General features: G+C 35.1%; 1 pseudogene; it reads right to left on the bottom strand.

The window, feature by feature from the left end:
• LOC107677645 (myomesin-3-like) overlaps positions 1-20,998 on the bottom strand; it is a 62,141-nt pseudogene that overhangs the window by 36,216 nt on the left and 4,927 nt on the right.

A 20,998-nucleotide genomic window follows, 5' to 3' on the forward strand; every position in this document is an offset into this window, starting at 1 on the left:
TCAGTTACAGTGGGTACGGAAAGTATTCAGAACCCCTTAAATTTTTCACTCTTTTGTTATATTGCAGCCATTTGCTAAAATCATTTAAGTTATTTTTTTTTCCTCATTAATGTACACACAGCGCCCCATATTGACAGAAAAACACAGAATTTTTGACATTTTTGCAGATTTATTAAAAAAGTAAAACTGAAATATCACATGGTCCTACGTATTCAGACCCTTTGCTCAGTATTTAGTATAAGCACCCTTTTGATCTAATACAGCCATGAGTTTTTTTGGGAAAGATGCAACAAGTTTTTCACACTTGGATTTGGGGATCCTCTGCCATTCGTCCTTGCAGATCCTCTCCAGTTCTGTCAGGTTGGATGGTAAATGTTGGTGGACAGCCATTTTTAGGTCTCTCTAGAGATGCTCAATTGGGTTTAAGTCAGGGCTCTGGCTGGGCGATTCAAGAACAGTCACAGAGTTGTTGTGAAGGCACTCCTTCGTTATTTTAGCTGTGTGCTTAGGGTCATTGTCTTGTTGGAAGGTAAACCTTCGGCCAGGTCTGAGGTCCTGAGCACTCTGGAGGAGGTTTTCGTCCAGGATATCCCTGTGCTTGGCCGCATTCATCTTTCCCTCGATTGAAAGCAGTCGTCCTGTCCCTGCAGCTGAAAAACACCCCCACGGCATGATGCTGCCACCACCATGCTTCACTTTTGGGACTGTATTGGACAGGTGATGAGGAGTGCCTGGTTTTCTCCACACATACTGCTTAGAATTAAGGCCAAAAAGTTCTGTCTTGGTCTCATCAGACCAGAGAATTTTATTTCTCACCATCTTGGAGTCCTTATGTGGGCTTTCATGTGTCTTGCACTGAGTAGAGGCTTCCGTCGGGCCACTCTGCCCTAAAGCCCCGACTGGTGGGGGGCTGCAGTGATGGTTGACTTTCTACAATTTTCTCCCATCTCCCGACTGCATCTTTGGAGCTCAGCCACAGTGATCTTTGTGTTCTTCTTTACCTCTCTCACCAAGGTTCTTCTCCCCCGATAGCTCAGTTTGGTCGGACGGCCAGCTCTAGGAAGGGTTTTGGTCGTCCCAAACGTCTTCCATTTAAGGATTATGGAGGCCACTGTGCTCTTAGGGACCTTAAGTGCAGCAGAAATTTTTTTGTAACCTTGGTCAGATCTGTGCCTTGCCACAATTCTGTCTCTGAGCTCTTCAGGCAGTTCCTTTGACCTCATGATTCTCATTTGCTCTGACATGCACTGTGAGCTGTAAGGTCTTATATAGACAGGTGTGTGGCTTTCCTAATCAAGTCCAATCAGTATAATCAAACACAGCTGGACTCAAATGAAGGTGTAGAACCATCTCAAGGATGATCAGAAGAAATGGACAGCACCTGAGTTAAATATATGAGTGTCACAGCAAAGGGTCTGAATACTTAGGACCATGTGATATTTCAGTTTTTCTTTTTTAATAAATCTGCAAAAATGTCAACAATTCTGTGTTTTTCTGTCAATATGGGGTGCTGTGTGTACATTAATGAGGAAAAAAAATTAACTTAAATGAGTTTAGCAAATGGCTGCAATATAACAAAGAGTGAAAAATTGAAGGGGGTCTGAATACTTTCCGTACCCACTGTATTTGCATAAAGCATCCATATTTGTCCATGCCCTTGTTGATTAGAGTATTAAAACTTAATTAAAAAGTACTTAAATTTTATTACTTTTTATTACTTAAAAAGTATTAATTTAAGGTACATTTAGAACAGATAAAAAGGTGCGATTAAGTTGTGATTAATCACGAGTTAACTCATGACAGTCATGCGATTAATCGCGATTAAATATTTTAATCGATTGACAGCCCTATTATTTTTACATTACAGTAATGATAATATAAAGAAGGTTTACTTAATTGTTATGAACATAATGTTACAATAAATAAAATTTTTATGGTCTTAAAATACCGTAGGCTTTGTTTCTTTCTCAAAGATTTTGGCTCAAAGATTTGGCCTTTTTTTTTTTAAACTTGAAAAAATTAAGTACAATATCAGAGGTAAGGGGGAATCTTTTTTTGAAAAATGGCAACAATTTATCATATTCTTTAATGATTTACAAACCTTAGACACGGATTGAGTGGAGGTATATAGGTATAGGTGCATTCTATACTATAATTTCGATTATGCTATGCATGTATTTTTTTTTCTTCTTTCTCCCCTCTTCAGATGTCATTTTGTTCTAATTGGGGATTGCTCTGTTGGGGCTGGGTAGGATTGTATACGGTGGGTGGGGTGGTATAAAATGTAAAAATGCAATTTGCAAAAAACAAAATTCTATGACAAAAAAAAATTATATATATATTTAATTTCTGTTGATTTTACTATTTTTCCCATAAAAAATAATTTATGCAATGCACCCTGCAAGGTTATTATCGTTAAGTAAGACTAAAACCATAAAAAAAAATTTTCATTAATATACTAAAATACCATTTATTTTTTCTTTTGATTTTAGCATGAAACGTGACTCAGAAATGTTCTTGACCATTTCTGTGAGATTCAAACCTACAGTGTGATTTGATGCAATGAAATATCACATGATAAAGAATATCACCGCAATGTACAATAAACCTGAGCTCGTCTTTGAGTGTAGAAGCATGTATTTCTTCTTATCTCTCCACTTGACTGCATCAGTGTGAACTCAGGAGCGCTGTGATCTACTCACCCTCCAGCTGGTCCTTAGTGATCACAATCTCTCTGCCGCGCTCCACCTTCACCACTGACAGACAGAGACGAGAGGAAAGCAGGAGATCAGAGATACAGACGGATGCTGCTAGTATCATAGAAAAGACTTTATTCAGAACTCATGTAGACGCTCTTACCCGTAGTCCTGCTGGGCTCCAGGGGTTCAGAGGTCAGGACGGGGTCGGTGGGTTTAAACGGGCGGCCCACGCCTGCCTGGTTGACTATTGTTCTAGTTAACAATAACAAAGCTGTCATTCATGTCTATTTTTATTCCTTACTACATAAATAGATAAATAAATAAATAAATAAATGGGAACTCCATTAATTTCATGTAAGCTTTTCTATTTTAAGCTTTATTATATTAAGTGTTTAATTTATTATTTATATTTTTAATTTCAACTTTGCTCCAATAATTAAAGTTATTTGTAATAGTTTTAGTTTGTTAACCATAACTGTCATCCATGTCTATTTTTATTTCTTAATAATAATAAAGAAATAACCAGGAATGTATTTTCATTCATTAATCCATTAATTTTGTTTATTGTTTATTTCAGCTTTATTTGAATACCAAAAAAATATTTTTAGTAGTTTTACTTTTAGTTAACAATAATCATTCATGTCTATTTTTATTTCTTTACAGTTTTTCTCGATTGCTTAAACACATTTCTTGAAACTATGCCTCGTATTCTCAAAACAGTAAACACAAATCCATAACGTCTCACCCAATTCCCCAAACATCCTATTTTCAGGTCAAAATGAAGCTCTACACTCAAAACCATTCACTCTTGCTGAAAAACCAAACTTTTCCCTCAGACATCACACACAAGCTTTCAAAAACACACACACTACAACATAGTATTACACACTGGTGCAATAAATTCAAAACAATATATCCAAAACTGGTAAGTTATGTTGCTTGTGGTTCTCCCCCTCAAAAACCTTTTCACATGAACACAAAAGACACAACCAATGTATACATTGGCACATTTTTATTCATTCATGTACTACACCTCCTCCTCTTCCTCCTCTCCCTCCTCCTCCTCTTCCTCCTCTTCCTCTTCCACCTATTCCTTCATTTCTCTGTGGATCCATTGTTCCAAAGCTCAGTGAACTGATTCGGGCCCTTTTATCTATTTATTGAAGGATCTGATTGATGTCTGTTAAATTTTGACTCGTAGTGTTTCCACCTGGGTAATTGTTTGCTAATTGAGCTCAAGCTGTGCTGACTTGAGTGAACAGTATTGAATGCTAGTGCTTTCTAAATGACCACATGGTGTAAGCACTGAGAAATGTAGGGATTTGTGTGTAGAGTTTTGCAGTAACAGTTCACCAAATCTGACTCACGTGTTAAAGCAGGGGAATCGTGTTTATAGTTCAGCGAAATGGGTGTGCTTTTTGAAAAATGGCGTTATGGTTTTGAGATTTTAGTTCAAAAGCCTGGTTATAGTTTTTTAGCAATCGAGAAAAACTGTAATGAAAAATAAATTACTGGGAACCCCATTAAGTTTATCTGACCTATTAATAAGCAGCCTCTGAAAAATAAAATTTCTCTCCACAGCAGAGTTAAGCTTACTTCAGTAAGTTTCTTAGAAGAGGCAACTACAGGGCTTCTCACGCTCTTATTTGTTTAATCGCCACCAACAAGGATGAAACAAACTCATAAGAGTAACCTCCAGCTCCTTCCTGTTACCTGGCAGATTTGTAATGCAAATTTTTCCTCTGAGATTAAGCGAGGATGTCACGCGCAGCAGAGTGAAGCTTGCTTTCTAATTACTACACTGCAGGCTTACAGAGGAAACTCAATTCCTGTCTTCGTCTTGCTTTTAAGGACTTATGCTGACAGGGGAACTCTGCTCTGGAAAGAACATCACAGATTCATGAGAATTAAGTCTCTGATGAGTTCAAGTTTTACATTGATTAATTAGGAGAGACAGGCGGCAATTGTAACACACTAAACTTCTTCAGTCGCCAATAATCTGGAGTGATGACACCCAACAAACGATCAGTCGAGTGCAAAATTAAAAAAAAATGATTTTGTGATGTGAAAGTGTTTTTTTTAGATGTCCAGTACTTTTCCAGAGCCTTTTAGTTTTATATGGAAGCCCATTTTCACCACTGAAAACAAAATAAAAAGGTAATTGCGACTTTTTATCTCACTATTCTGGCTTATTTCTCACAATTGAGAGCTATAAAGTCAAAATTGCGTAATATGAAGTCGCAATTGTGTGTTATAAAGTCAGAATTGCGAGTTTATATCTCTTAATTTTGACTTTTTTCTCACAATTGTGAGTTTATATCTCTCAATTCTGACAATATACATACATCTCACAAGATATAAACTCGCAATTATGAGAAAAAAGTCAGAATGGCAAGAAAAAGGTCAGAATTAAGAGATATAAACTTGTAACTGTTAGGAAAAAAGTCAGAACTGCAAGAAAAAAAGTCACAATTGCGGGAAAAAAGTCAGAATTGTGAGAAAAAAGTCAGAATTATGAGAAAAATAGTCAGAATTGAGAGATACAAACATGCAATTGTAAGAAAAAAGTCAGAATTGCAAGAAAAAAGTCAGAATTAAGAGATATAAACTTGTAATTGTTAGGAAAAAAGTCAGAACTGCAAGAAAAAGGTCATAATTGCGGGAAAAAAGTCAGAATTATGAGAAAATAAGTCAGAATTGTGAGATACAAACTTGCAATTGTAAGAAAAAAGTCTTTGTTGTGGGAATACATGTCAGAATAGTGAGATAAAAAGTCATAATCAACTTTTAAATTTTTTATTCAGTAGGGAAACAGGCTTCCACAATTTTATATCTAGATTGAAGTTATGAACTTTCTATGACAGATTCTTACACTGCTGCTGGTAGCTATCAGTCGGGGTGATTGTAACATTAGTTATAAAACAAAAACTGCGTAACGCTCTAATATTTAAGAGTAAGAGTTTCTGAGGATCTGACCTTTGACATAGACGTAGGAGCTGTGCCCGACGGTCCCGTCCCAGGTGCACAGACGGATGCTGTACAGGCCTTCATGTTCCTTGTGCACTCGCTTCAGGCTGAGACTGGCAGATCGCAGACCCGTCTGCAGCTCCACACGACTGGACTGACGCAACAACACCAGCCCTGAGCACATAGGATGCTACATTAAACGCGGCTGCTAGAGTGTTCTGGGTGGTTGCCAGGTTGTAGCTATGAGGTAAACCTGCCATTGTTGTACCGTGAATCTTGTAAAATAAATTTATTGTGATGTTACTCTGGATAAAAGCATCTGCTACTGTAAATGTACAATTTTATTTGGATAAAAATGCATGATTGTTTCACATATAAAACTGTCTCACCGTCTCTGTACCAAGTCACATCTTGTTGGAACGGCAGTAAAGCTGAGGTGAAACTGCACTGCAGAACCAAGTTCCAAGACATTCTTTCACAAACGTTGGAGGAAAGGTGGAGGCCAGCTGAGCGTCTGGCTCTGGAACTGGGACTAGGATGAAAAACAGGTAAAGGTAGCAAAATTGTATTCTTCATACTCATAACTCATTAAAGCAAGAAGACCCAAAAAGCTGTGGTTTAAGTGAATTCAGAACAGCTAAGGGGTGTTAGGCACGAAACAAAGCAGAGGACCTAAAACCCTGTTAGCTGTTCTAAATGCACTGTAAACCACGGCTTCATGGGTTTTATTGCTTTTATAAAATGGTTTCCACACAATACATATATTAAAGGCAAAATATGTGTATTAATATGCAGAGCTTTGCAGTTTACTTACAAATTGTAGTACTTTACTGATTACAGATTACATGACAAAAACTGTAGTTAGTAATGTAATCTAGGTTACTAATTTTAGGTAACATATTCTGAATACTTTTTAGATTACTTTTAGATTAGTTTTTATCAAATGTGTTTTAAACTTACCATTAAACATACCATATTGACATAAAAAAAGCAAAGGGAAAGAAAATATATTCCTTGAAATATTTATTTCTGTTTTTGGGAATATAATCAAAGCTGAATGGTACGATAGGGCTGGGTATCGATTTAGATGTCCCGATTCGATTCGATTCCGATTCGCAAGCTCTCGATTTTATCTAATTCTATTCTTGATTCGATTTTTTGATTACATTCAGTGAATATAGTTTTAATACAAATGCTTTTGATGTTTCTAAAAAATGAACTGTAAACATCAGTTTACAAATGGTGAATTAATAAAAAGAAATTAAGACCCACAGGCCTGTATTTTAAACCTATTTTTTTTTTGTATAGGGTCCTATTTTTTAAACAATAATAGGGCCCTATACATTTTTTTTCTTAATTTTTCTGGTAATCAAATGAAGGCAAAACACATTAATTTAATTTATCCTAATCAAATGCAAATTAAACCCTTTTATTTTTTGGCAAACAAAGTGCTACACAACAGATGTTTACTGCTAAATTTAAAAGAAAACAAATGTGATTACTCCTTTAAAAATATGTAATTAGTAAAAAGTTGTATTAATATTTATTAGTAGTAGTAGTAGTATTGTTGTTACATTGAGTCTTAAGACTGCACAATAGTAATATATTTCTGTCACAGTTTCTTCACGTTAAACCAAACTTTTATTTTGACGGGTTGCCGTGAAGAACTTGCAGCTGCTGTGTATGTGATATCATATCATATCATAATATGACGGTAGTTTTCTCAAATTAAATGGTAAAATATTAATGAAATGACTCTCAGAGCAGCTGGAGATGATATTTGTGTGTTCATATCGTCATATAGTGAGACGGCAGAAGCTGAAACCCAGCGAGCATCATCCGCGCTTTAGTGTGTGTGTAGTAAACAAAACAGTGCACCGCGCCATCCATTCATTCATTCATTCATTCATTCATTGCAGAAATCATGGCACCTTGTGCATGATGTCAAATGCTTCCACAGATTTGTAGTATTACTCAGAGCCGTTGAGAGACAATGGCTCTGAGTAATACTACAAATCAACGGCTCTGGTATTACATAGCATTTCACCTGAGCATTGCAAATTTGCAATAATATATACGCATATTGCTTTGTTCTCGGTAGAGCCCTGCATTTCAGCCCGGGCCTGACGGGCCCCGACTTATTTATGCCCCTTGGGCCGGGCCAATTTTCGCGTCATAGCTGAGACGTGGGCCGGGCATCGGGCCTGTTTTAGGCTTCTCCTTATTATTATATTTTGGACATCCATCAGTTATGGTTATGAAAAAAATTTGCCGCGCTGGTGGAAACAACAAGAGACCATGATGCTACTGCGACTGTCAAGAGTGGTTCGGACGTGGGACAGTTCCGCACACAATAGGATAAAGCTTGCTGCAAAGCACCGGCAAAAGTAACTACCATGACTGTGTCGAGGGAAATAGTAAGGAGATATTTGAATTATTTATTAATAAACTATTTTCTGAGTCAGTGTCGCAAAGATAAAGTTGGCGATCCTAACTCGCCATCTCCTCATTGGACATGCCTTTAGAGAGAAATGCATCTTTACGGATTACATAATGAAAGAGTTTTTGTTTCGATTTGAATTATTTCGTTTTAAAGTAGTAATTCAAAGCTTTCTGTAGATATATTTATCATGTCTGTAAGGCAAGTATTTGCTGAGTTTCGGTTCATCATTGTGAAGCACTCCTGTTCAAGACCGAGACGGCAGAAAGCGCATCCTGTTTGTTTTCTTTATTTTATAAAAGCACAATATTTTGATGATATTGTCAGTGCACACAAATAAAAGTAGACCCTTTACAGTTCCGAATGATGTATTACTCTTACCTTTATGAGCAAAAATGACGGCGTATTTTAAGTTGTTTCCACATCGCACTGGCGCCTCCATGTCCTGTAAAGCACGCTTTAGTTTCCACTCTCTGCACAAACGATTGGATATGCGTCTAACAGCGCACATTTATATAGGTTAAACGTTTAAACTAACATTGTGATATGCTAGAACTGTTTTATAACGTTTTTCTAAATTAACTTAATAAAAAAACGAAACGAAATATAATTACTTTGCCTTTACATACAAAACAGCTGAAACAGTAGTGCTGTTTTGGGTTCACCAAGTACAACATGTTCCTTGATCAACATCCTTGTTGATCCTGGAACAACAATCCAATGATCAGAATTGAGGGATACCTTTTCAGGAAATGTCAGTTTTAGGCTTACAATCAGGGTTACACTCTTAAAAATAAAGGTGCTTCACGATGCCATAGAAAAACCTTTTTGTCTAAATGGTTCCATAAAGAACCTTTAACATCTGAAGAACCTTTCTGTTTCACAGAAGGTTCTTTGTGGCGAAAGAAGGTTCTTCAGATTATAAAAAGGTAAGAAAGAGATGGTTCTTTAAAGAACCTTTGACTGAATGGTTCTTTGTGGAACCAAAAATGGTTCTTCTATGGCATCGCTGTGAAGAACCTTTTGAAGCACCGTTATTTTTAAGAGTGTAGGTCCTTCTACACCCTTGTTAATCAGCTATCATTTCCCACTGATTTTAGGAATAAATTATGGGTAGTGTTAGGTTTAGGGGTAGGGATTGGGTTAAGTCTATATTTTTGGACAGTAATGTTTATCCAGGATCAACAAGTCAAGTCAAGTCACTTTTATTTATATAGCGCTTTTAACAACACAGATTGTGTCAAAGCAGCTTTACAGTATTAAATAGGAAAATAGTGTGTCAGTAATGCAAAAGGACAATAGTAAACACTCAATTTTCAATTTATTTTCAATTTATTTTCAATTGAAACTTTCAATTCTCAATTTTCAGTTAAAGGTGCAATGTGTAATATTTACATCGACCTACTGACAGAAATGCAATATAATATACATAACTATGTTTTCAGAGGTGTATAAAGACCTTACTTAATGAACCGTTATGTTTTTATTACCTTAGATTGAGCAATTTATATCTACATACACCGCGGGTCCACTTACATGGAAGTCGCCACCATGTTTCTACAGTAGCCCTAAACGGACAAACTGCTCTACACAGCGCGTTTCGTCACTTTGTTGTTCTTGCGAATAAAACACTGACACAATGATGAACAAGTACATTAATATTCGCAATAACATCGATTTATTAAATAATTAAGTAAATATAATTCCTTAATTTACCTTTGTAAAGAAATCTCATTGCTCTCTGCCGTCTTTACCGACGACCTCTTTTAGTCCTGTATCGGCCACCGTAGCTTCTCTAAAGCCAGGGACACACTACACGACTTCCTGAAACATTCTAAGACTGACCTCAACACACTTAACGACTGTTTCCATCGACTGGAGCAGATTTTATTCTTTGACAATTGTAAAGGAGCACAAACCTAATGACCGAGTCAGTCCACTACACAACACACTTAACGACTGGCACGTCACGACTGGACAAATTCTGTCGAATCCACAGATCTCGCGATAACTCAACTGCACGAGATCTTGTAAGTAAACAAACATGGACATCAATACAAAGGTAGCACTACTTGTTTGCTGCACAATTTGTGCAGAAAAAAACATAAAAAGAGGAAAAACCCTTTCCGTAGACTTCCATTGTAAATGCAACTAACTAATGAGCCCAACTGGAACAGACCCGGTCGGACTGGGCGCGATCCGTCCTCAAGACCAAATTCCATTCATAATCGGCCTGACAGTCGTGTAGTGTGTTCTCGGCTTAAAGGGAGGGGTGAGCGGGGGACTGAGCCTTTGGTTGCAATTTGCAACCTCACCACTAGGTGCCGTTAAAATTGACACACTGCACCTTTAAAGGCAGTTCATCATTGAATTCAGTGATGTCATCATCCAGCTCAGGGTTAGGTTAGAAAAGATGGAAAAGATGAACAAAAGATGTTGATCCAGGAACATGTCTTACTTGGCAAAATCACGGCGACCTTAATCAGATCTTGTGTTAAATGTTTGCTGAAATAACTACCGGAAAAGATCAATTCGCGGCTTTTGAGAATCGAATCGACGTCATTAAAAAAAAAAAAACGATTAATCGAAAAGTAGCATTTTTAGAAAGGAATATTTAAAAGAAGAATTAGGAAGAAACAATAAATTATGAATAATTTAATGCCATTGTGTGAATAATATGTAATCATGTAATCCATAAAAGTAACTGTAATCTGATTATGAGCATTTTAAAATGTAATATACTCTAATTACACTTAGGTACTTAATTTTTGGAATTTGATTACGTAATCCAGATTAATCAGTTACTACCCAACACTGTTAATGTGTTACTTTTTTAAAGTTAAATCATTAAATGACATCCTTCCTCTAGAAAAATAGTCCCTGACAGTGACAGCAAACGGCAGTAGAATGATCCTAACAAACCATACATCAATGGAAAGCTTATTTACTTTCACGACTGGACAAATTCTGTCGAATCCACAGATCTCGCGATAACTCAACTGCACGAGATCTTGTAAGTAAACAAACATGGACATCAATACAAAGGTAGCACTACTTGTTTGCTGCACAATTTGTGCAGAAAAAAACATAAAAAGAGGAAAAACCCTTTCCGTAGACTTCCATTGTAAATGCAACTAACTAATGAGCCCAACTGGAACAGACCCGGTCGGACTGGGCGCGATCCGTCCTCAAGACCAAATTCCATTCATAATCGGCCTGACAGTCGTGTAGTGTGTTCTCGGCTTAAAGGGAGGGGTGAGCGGGGGACTGAGCCTTTGGTTGCAATTTGCAACCTCACCACTAGGTGCCGTTAAAATTGACACACTGCACCTTTAAAGGCAGTTCATCATTGAATTCAGTGATGTCATCATCCAGCTCAGGGTTAGGTTAGAAAAGATGGAAAAGATGAACAAAAGATGTTGATCCAGGAACATGTCTTACTTGGCAAAATCACGGCGACCTTAATCAGATCTTGTGTTAAATGTTTGCTGAAATAACTACCGGAAAAGATCAATTCGCGGCTTTTGAGAATCGAATCGACGTCATTAAAAAAAAAAAAACGATTAATCGAAAAGTAGCATTTTTAGAAAGGAATATTTAAAAGAAGAATTAGGAAGAAACAATAAATTATGAATAATTTAATGCCATTGTGTGAATAATATGTAATCATGTAATCCATAAAAGTAACTGTAATCTGATTATGAGCATTTTAAAATGTAATATACTCTAATTACACTTAGGTACTTAATTTTTGGAATTTGATTACGTAATCCAGATTAATCAGTTACTACCCAACACTGTTAATGTGTTACTTTTTTAAAGTTAAATCATTAAATGACATCCTTCCTCTAGAAAAATAGTCCCTGACAGTGACAGCAAACGGCAGTAGAATGATCCTAACAAACCATACATCAATGGAAAGCTTATTTACTTCCAGAAGATGTATAAATCTCAATTTCGAAAAATTTACCCTTACGGCTGGTTTTGTGGTCCAGGGTCACATATTAGACTACCTTATTATTTTTTTTTTGGATCACAAAAGAAGATAAAAAAAAAATGCTTGCACTTGTCCATCTAAAAAATTGTAAAAATCTTTTTACGAACATGAAATTATCCCATGAAACTCATACCATATTCCAAGTGTACTGAAGGCATACGGTAGGGTTTGCAGAGAAACAAATCGAAAATGTAATCTATTATTAAGCGAAAGTCTCCAGTCATTGCATTCATGCATTTATACGAGTGTGCGGCAGTTCGCGCCGGCGCACCAAGGAAAGCACACAAGAGAGTCATTTTGAAACATCAAGACAAATAAAAGTATGACTTGAAACACAATACTTTCTTTACCGAGGTGAATATTTCTGTTCTAAGACAGTCAGACAGTATTATACAGCCTAGAATGTGCGCAAAGCGCGCTCCCTCATATAATCACTAAAAGCTGTCACTCACTTCAGTTCATTGTGATCTCACGTTACTAAGCTCTCTTACACTGCACAATGAATCTCTTATTTACATCGTATCTACACTTTGTTATAATGAAAGCATTCCCGAGCTTACAGAACTCAGCATTTTGAGCGGCGAGTGGATTCTAATTTAAACACTTCTGGTCATTGCGTTCGAGAAATTAACAGATATGTCTGTGATTGGCTACATTGTTCAACGCTGAAAATATGTTTCGGCAATATCAGATGGGGCCCCCTGATTCCCCGGGGCCCTAAGCGACCGCTTACCTCGCTTATTGGTTAAGTCCCCCACTGCTTAAACCAGACCGGTTCGCAACATAGCGTGAGTTTGTGTATAAGAAGCCACTATTATATCACTGCATCACTATAGTTATGTAGTACTGTATACACATTGTGTTTCCCCTTGAATTTCCAGTAAAAATCACCATTCCATTTCTCTGATATAAAACTACTCTTACATTTTTGTCCACACCGCCCACTTTTACCTCAGAATGAAAAAGTGAAGCCTTGCTGGCATAGTTACAGGAATCAAGTCTTTAATGTTTCAATTCAGTCACTTTTAATTACATTTATGAAGTGACAGGCAGTAAGTAGCTTTTGTTCATGTCCTTCTTGCCTTCGGCAGGCTGTGAAAATGAGAAAATGAACGTAAGAAAGGACTCAATTAAGGCATATGTTGTACGAGCGAGAGAAAATCACTGGAGTGTAATGGAAAAATGGTTCTATTTTCCTTCAAGTTTCCATTCCCGGCAAATAGCACTGAAAACCATCCCAAGGACGAGAACAAATATTAGTGTAATGAGACAAATGCCACGGCCCCGTGCTGGGGCCGTCACAGAGGGCCGATGTTGACGATATTTGAGAAGACGTGCTATTTGTTTAGCTATGGTTCTCAGTGACGGTACAAGGGGAATTGAGGCGAGATGGAATTGGAAGTGATGGAAGTGATTCGACAACACAATTTCACACGCTTGCAAATTAATTGTGATGTTCTCTCATATGAGCAGAACGGCTGTAATGGGAATTCAGATTTGTTTGAAAATGCTGTAGCTATATTGGATGGAGTAATGAAGTCGTTTTGCTCTAAATGTGTGCTGCGCTGCAATAATACATGAAAAAGTGTGTTTGCATGCAAAACTCACTGTAAAAATGCTAGGCTGCTATGGGCAGGTTCATTGTCAGTATAGAAATTTTTGAAGAGTGTATCTCTCCTGATCCAAAATACACTACTGTTGAAAAGTTTGGGGGTAAAAATGCAGTAAAATTGTCTTCTATTTGAGTATCAGTTAAACTTGATTGCTGTGATGCGCAGCTGTATTTTCAGCATCATTACTCCAGTCTTCAGTGTCACATGATCTTCAGAAATCATTCTAATATGCCGATTTGCCGCTCAAGAAACATTTCTGATTATTATCGATGTTGAAAACAGTTGTGCTGCCCAAACTTTTCGTGGAAAACATGCTACATTTTATTTTCCAGGATTCACAGATGAATAGAAAGTTTAGTTGAAATAGAAATTGAAATCTGTTGTAGCAATATAAATGCATCCTTGCTGAATAAAAGTATTTGTTTCTTCAATAAAACACAAAAAATAACCTTTTTAGCAGTAGTGTACATGAATACAGAATATATGCTATAGTGTTCTGGGTGGTTGCATTACCAGATAAAATACTCCAAAATGCTGTTTATGTTGCATTAAGAAGAGCAAAGGCACTCACTGGGCGTCCACGAGTGCTTCAGTTTGGCCTCGGCTCCTTCATGTGCTGCAAATAGAAGAATGAAGGAAGAACAAGGTTCAAACTTGAAGAAGAATTTAGTGCTGCTATATGCAAATGTTCCATTAATGCAGCCAATAAGATTTCAGCAGACATCACTGTGCACCTTATAGAACACTAACGAGTGCACTAGTGAAGACGTATTTTCTGCTAGCAATAGATTAAATCAGTTTAGAAAAATTGCTCACATTGGGTTTTTAGCACTAATCAATTAAACGGCAGCTTTGTAGACCTGGAACAAGTCAAGCAATCAGCTAAATAACATGATAAACATCAACTCACAGTTGACTGTCAGTCTGGCGCTGGACGTCGACTCTCCCAGGGAGCTTTTCACTATAACCTTGTATTCTCCAGCATCTTCAGCACAACATCTGAAAAGAGAGGAAGAAAGCTAAATTAGACAGCTGACATCTTTATCGTTGGGGAGGTACAAAATAAAAGCATCTGCAATGTGAGTGTATTTCAATGAATTAAAAACAGTCAGCCATTTATTGAACATCCACACTTAATTGTATGGAGCACAGATGCTCAAACATTGACCTCGTGTTTCAAGGAAGAAATAAAATGTGTTATTTAGTTTTTTTTTTGTTAATTAAAACTGAAACTAAAACCATTAAAAACATTTAAAATAAAATAAGCTACTTGAAATAAAATAAGCAATGAGAAATCTTTTATGGAAATAATTCTTTCTTTCTTTCTTTATTAATTTATTCTCATATTAATATATAGATGTGTGTCTTTCAGGCAATAAAATTTTACATTTCTCTCTTGTTTTCTGTGATTTTTGTTGTAAATGTATTTATTTATATTGAAATATTTTTTATTTATATCTTATATTAATATAAATATGCTTACCTTTCAAATAATTGTTATTCTATTGTTTTATCTTATTTTTTTGTTGTGATTTCAATACAGCAAAAGGTTTAACAAATTAAAATAAATACATTAATTAATTAATAAAAAAAACAAAACTTAAAAATAAAAAATAACAATATTTAGTAACTATCAATCTGGCAGAGTAGCCTAAATCTTGACTTAAAATAACAAAAACAATAATAAGATATATTTTATTTCAGCTAGTTTCCAAGGCAACATTTCTCATTTTTGTTGAATTTAACTTAAAGTTAACTAAAACTGAATTAAATTCTTTTGATTATTTTAAAAGTTTTTAATTGCCTTGTTTTATTGTTGTAATTATTTTTTATGATTATTTTAATTCCTTTTATGTAAAGCACTTTGAATTGCCATTGTGTATGAAATGTGCTATATAAATAAACTTGCCGTGGCCTTGCCTCGCCTAATAAACACTATATAGACATATAAAAAAACGAATAAAATGACAAAACAACAACAAAATGATTTAAATGAAAATGGAAAATATAAAAACAAATATTTAATTGAAAACATGAATAAAAACTAGAATAGTATTCTAAAGTAGTAAAGGAATGACTCCCTGTTTTAGCTTCACCTCCAGCTTGTAATTCCAAGGCAGAGATCCTCGGAGAGCAACGTCATCCTTTAACCCGTCGACAACATTCACACTCTTATGATGGACGTCTGTCTTTGCAGATTTAGCCTCTTTTGTTTAGGAGATGTGTTGAGACTCGGCAGAGATCCTCGGAGAGCAACGTCATCCTTTAACCCGTCGACAACATTCACACTCTTATGATGGACGTCTCTCTTTGCAGATTTAGCCTCTTTTGTTTAGGAGATGTGTTGAGACTCTCACCATGTGACGCTGGGAAGCGGGCAGCCCTGAACCGAACAGGAGAGGGCCCACACCGTGTGCGGCCGCAGCGGGACGGGGAAACCAGGAGCCTTCATGCTCAGATCCTCAATCAACTTCATGTGCAATGAAGCTTTTCTCTCGGCCTGAAGAATATCAAGCTCTTCTGTCATTATTTACTCACTCTGGTGTCACTCCAAAGCTGAAAAATCACTTACATTTCATTTATATTTTACACATAGTAATATAGTTTATTTATTTATTTTACTGTTTCAAAGGTGAAAAAATGCAAAATACAAATTACTGACACATTTGAAAGACAAACAGAAGGAAAGGGAAGAAGAAGATATTTGAAAGCAGTAAAGGATAAATTACAGTAAGAAAAATAATCAACGTGAGCTTTTTTATAATTTAAAGTTTTATTAGTTTTTATTTTAATATTTAGCTTTTTGTAATTTGTTTGTGTGTTTTTGTCATTTTTACACTATTTCTAAATAGTTTTCATTCATTTTTAAGTTTTAAATTATTTGAAAATGACAAATAATTTTTTAATATTTTATGTCAAGTAGCGTTTATTTTATTTTAAATAATAAAATATTTTTAAAAGTTTTTTTAAAGGTTTGTTTTTGTCTTTAAAGGTTTTAATTTTAGTTTACTATAATAACCATGCTATATTTCAGTCTGTTTTTCACACAACACTATAATAAAAAGCTTTAAAATACAACACGTTATATGGACTTTAATTTATTTATTTTTTGTTCCGTCCCCATTTATTACTTTAGAATCCTTGAGATACTATTATAGTTTTTATTAATGCTTTGAGTTCTTTTTATATTTTCTGCTTTCATTTTCATTTTAGTTAATTTTTTGTTAAATTTTTAGTCGTTTTTATAAACTTTTATTTCAGCTGTTTTAGCTACTTTAGTACATCAAGTAAATTAAATGATTAAAATGAGAAATGTTGCCTTGGCAACTAGCTGAAATAATTTTTTATTTTTTTTTATTTTTTTTTTAATTTAACATCTAGTTTATTTGAAGTAATGTTTATTTTTTAATTATGAAGTTATTAAAATTAAATATTTTATTATATATTTTTTAATGGTTTTAGTTTACTAAAATAACCATGTTACATTTCAGTCTGTTGTATTATAAAAAGCTTAATAATATAATTATAAAACAGCTAATTTATCATGCTTTTATGGTGTATTTTACTTTGTCCCCATTTCCCTTCACTATACTGAAACAAGTAAACAAGGGCTGCATTTCCCAAAAGCATCGTAAGCCTAAATTGATGGTAGCTCCATTGGTGGCGATGGGTCTACGATGTACTTATAGGCTTACGATGCTTTTGGGAAACGCAGCCTAGGATAATCTGGAAAAATATAGCTGTAGGGGTTCGAAACAGCATGAGGACGAGTAAATGAAGCCAGAATTTTCATTTTGGGATAAATTATCCCTTTAAAACTAGAAAGTGAATGCACTCATGTGTCTTGAGATGTGCAGAGCAGTGATTGTTGTATTTTTGGTGTGTCACTCCCGGCGCAGAGCCAATCGATCCACGCGCTCACGGACGACACGCTGGTTTCTGATCACATCGATCTCCAGTTTCTCAGCCTCGTTCCCGAACAGCGTCCACTGGTCCCTCTCGTGCAGCTCCTCACTGGACAGCGTCTCTCTCAGGACCTCCCTGGGGTCAAAGGTCAGAAATTGACTTGGTTGCAAGATGCAGTGGATTTGTAGTAAGTGTTCTATTTGGATCGATTTTATTTATTTTTTATGTTGTGACCTGGAGAGGATTTTATCTTTTCCAAAAATGCTACTTAATGTTATCACACTGGACTAAAACTTACTGACTTTGCTCAAACATTGCATAAAGACTTCCCCCCAAAATTTTTTTTAATATAATTTTTGTACTTTTTCTGGGATTTTTTCCCACCTTGTGGTGTTCCTGGTCAAAAATGACCAGCCTACAAAAAATAGCTTATAATTTGCTCGTTATGCTACACTCTTAAAAATAAGGGTGCTTCACGATGCCATAGAAGAACCTTTTTGTCTAAATGGTTCCATAAAGAACCTTCAACATCTGAAGAACCTTTCTGTTTCACAAAAGCTTCTTTGTGGCGAAAGAAGGTTCTTCAGATTATAAAAAGGTAAGACAGAGATGGTTCTTTAAAGAAGCTTTGACTGAATTATTCTTTGTGGAACCAAAAAATGGTTCTTCTAAAAACCTTTTAAGCACTTTTATTTTTAAGAGTGTATATTATCACCAAATATTGCAAAACAAAAGAGATTTAAAAGCAATTTTTTTTTGCATTTTTGCTTAGAAACACCACAAGTGTGACTTTGTGCCATTTTAACTACTTTATTTATTTAAACTACTTTTTTCCTACACTTGTGGAGCTCCCGGTCAGAAATGACCAGGCTACAAAAAATGGCTTATACATCTCTATTTATACTATACTATCGCCAGATCTTGGATTAAATCAAACTTGTGTTCTTTTAATTAACAAGCATTTGTGTTTCTTTTAGAACGGATTGATCGTAGGCCTCCTTGTTTTGAGCTCATGCACCTTGGTTTTTAAATGAAAAAAGCATAGATAATTTTGGAAATATTAAATAAAGTATGAAAAATGTCAAACTGTGTGCTTTAATGTTTAACCAGGAAATCTGTTTTGAAATGCTTTTATTTTGTACAAAATGGCACAAAGTCACACTTGTGGGTTTCCTGGGCAAAATGACCGGCCTACGAGTAAAAAGAAACACAAAACCTGTCCTAATTGAAAGAAAACAAGCTGACAAAAAGATTGAATCCAATAGTTTTGACCAAGTTGTACTTTATGCTGTTTAGTACAAAATGAAAGATTTAGGGATAGTATTGCATAACGAGTGATTTACAAGCAACCTTTAAAAGGCCGGTCCTTTCTGACAGGGAACACCACAGGAGTCCAAGGGTTTTCAACACTGCACAAAAGATCAAACTTTCTAGAAACGGTTTCGAAGGATGATTTCAAAGTGAACTTCCCCTGAAGTCAGAATTTATTTGGCTTTCGAGGAGGTCAGCAGAAACGCGGTGCTCAGCGGGAGACAAACAGAAATGCCAGTTATCCTCGGGGGTCGATATCAGGTGATTTAAAACGTCTGAGTGCAATTAAAAGTTGCCTTTCTTCGCTTTGACACTTTGCAGTTTTGCTTTAGTGCAGCGGCGCCGTCAGACAGATGAGTGCAGAGACGTATGAATGCATTTATGTCTAAAAACTAAGCCTGAAAGACAGAGAGATGTGAAAAACACCATAATGGTCCAACTTATTTACACATGAATGTGAAAAGGATTAGTCCAGTTTCAGACGGAGACTGAAAAAACGTCTGCAGAGACGACGTTCCCTCTCATTTCTGCTCTTTTGTTATTCCTATTCAGCCGATCATTATATAATCCTAATTAAAGCTGAAAGTTTTAGGATTTTGTGCACCAATATTTCAGTGCACTCTTTCTGTGACTAATCCAGTGTATGTAAATGAGCGTCACTGATCATGTGACAGATTTTCATCGAGAACAAGATCATCAGGGTTTCTTCATGCAGCTCCAGTGCTGCTGGCATTAATACAAAAAAAAAAATAAATGCACATAATTGGTTAATCTGATAATATAAAATGATATATTAAAATACACAAAAATTACATATTAAAATATGATGCAAAATATAAGCATTTCAAACAGTGGACTTCTGGACCACTCTGTATATCAGTGTTGTTATTGTTAACCAAAACAAAAACTGATAAATAAAAAATAAAAAATAAAAAAAATAAAAAAATAAACTGAAATTTAAAAACTTAAATGAAAATTGCAAATTAGAAATGTTTACTTGCCAACTCACTAAAATAAAATAATTTGAGTACTAAAGTTACTAAAACTAAAATAAAATAAATGAAAGCTAAATAAGATATATATTTACAACAAAAATAAGAGAAAACAAGAGAGAATACAACAATTCTATTATCTGAAAGACACATTTTATATTAATAAATAAAAAATAAATACAAAACATAGTTAATGAAATAAATAGATATACAACAAATAACAACAAAGACAAGAGAGAAAAATAAGAAATCTTTTGTCTGAAAGAGACATATCTTTATATTAATACAAGATAAAAAATAAAAGAAATAAATATAATAAATAAATACATTTAAATAAAAATAAGAGACAAAATAAGAGAAAACAAGAGAAAAGAACTATATAGTTTGACAGATACATATCTTTAAATAAATACATTTACGAGAAAAACAAGAGAAAGCAAGAAAGAATATAATTCTATTGTCTGACACATATTTATATTTATATTAATTAATTAATTAGTTAATTACTATTCAACAAAAAAGAGAAAGCCAGAGATAAAATAATTCTACTGTCTGAAAGATACAATTCTTCATAAATAAATGACAAAAATAAAAAGTGAGAAAACAACAAATCTATTATATATATATATATATATATTTCAAAATGAGAATTTTAAACAAATATTTTATGTCAAGTAGCGTTTATTTTATTTTAAATAATAAATTATTTTTTATTATAACGCTATAATGAAAAGCTTTAAAATATAACACAGGTTATATGGACTAACATATAAATATGATAGTAACTAACTAAATCAATTTTTTAAAGATTTCTCGTAGCTTCAGTTCTATAGTTCAGTCACTGGATGGACTGATGCACTTGAAATGCCGTCTGTTTTTCCAGTCTTGTTTTCTGTCTTCCTTCATCTCAAACCCTTCCCTGACCTTCAGTCTCTTCCAGTTTACATTTGTGACCCTGGAGCACAAAAGCAGTCTTAAAGGGTTAGTTCACCCAAAAATGAAATCAGCCCATAAATTACTCACCCTCAAGTCATCCTAGGTGTATATGACTTTCTTCTTTCAGACGAATCCAG

Source organism: Sinocyclocheilus anshuiensis, unplaced genomic scaffold (assembly GCF_001515605.1).
Source record: "Sinocyclocheilus anshuiensis isolate Anshui unplaced genomic scaffold, SAMN03320099.WGS_v1.1 scaffold796, whole genome shotgun sequence".
Taxonomy (NCBI): Eukaryota; Metazoa; Chordata; class Actinopteri; order Cypriniformes; family Cyprinidae; genus Sinocyclocheilus; species Sinocyclocheilus anshuiensis.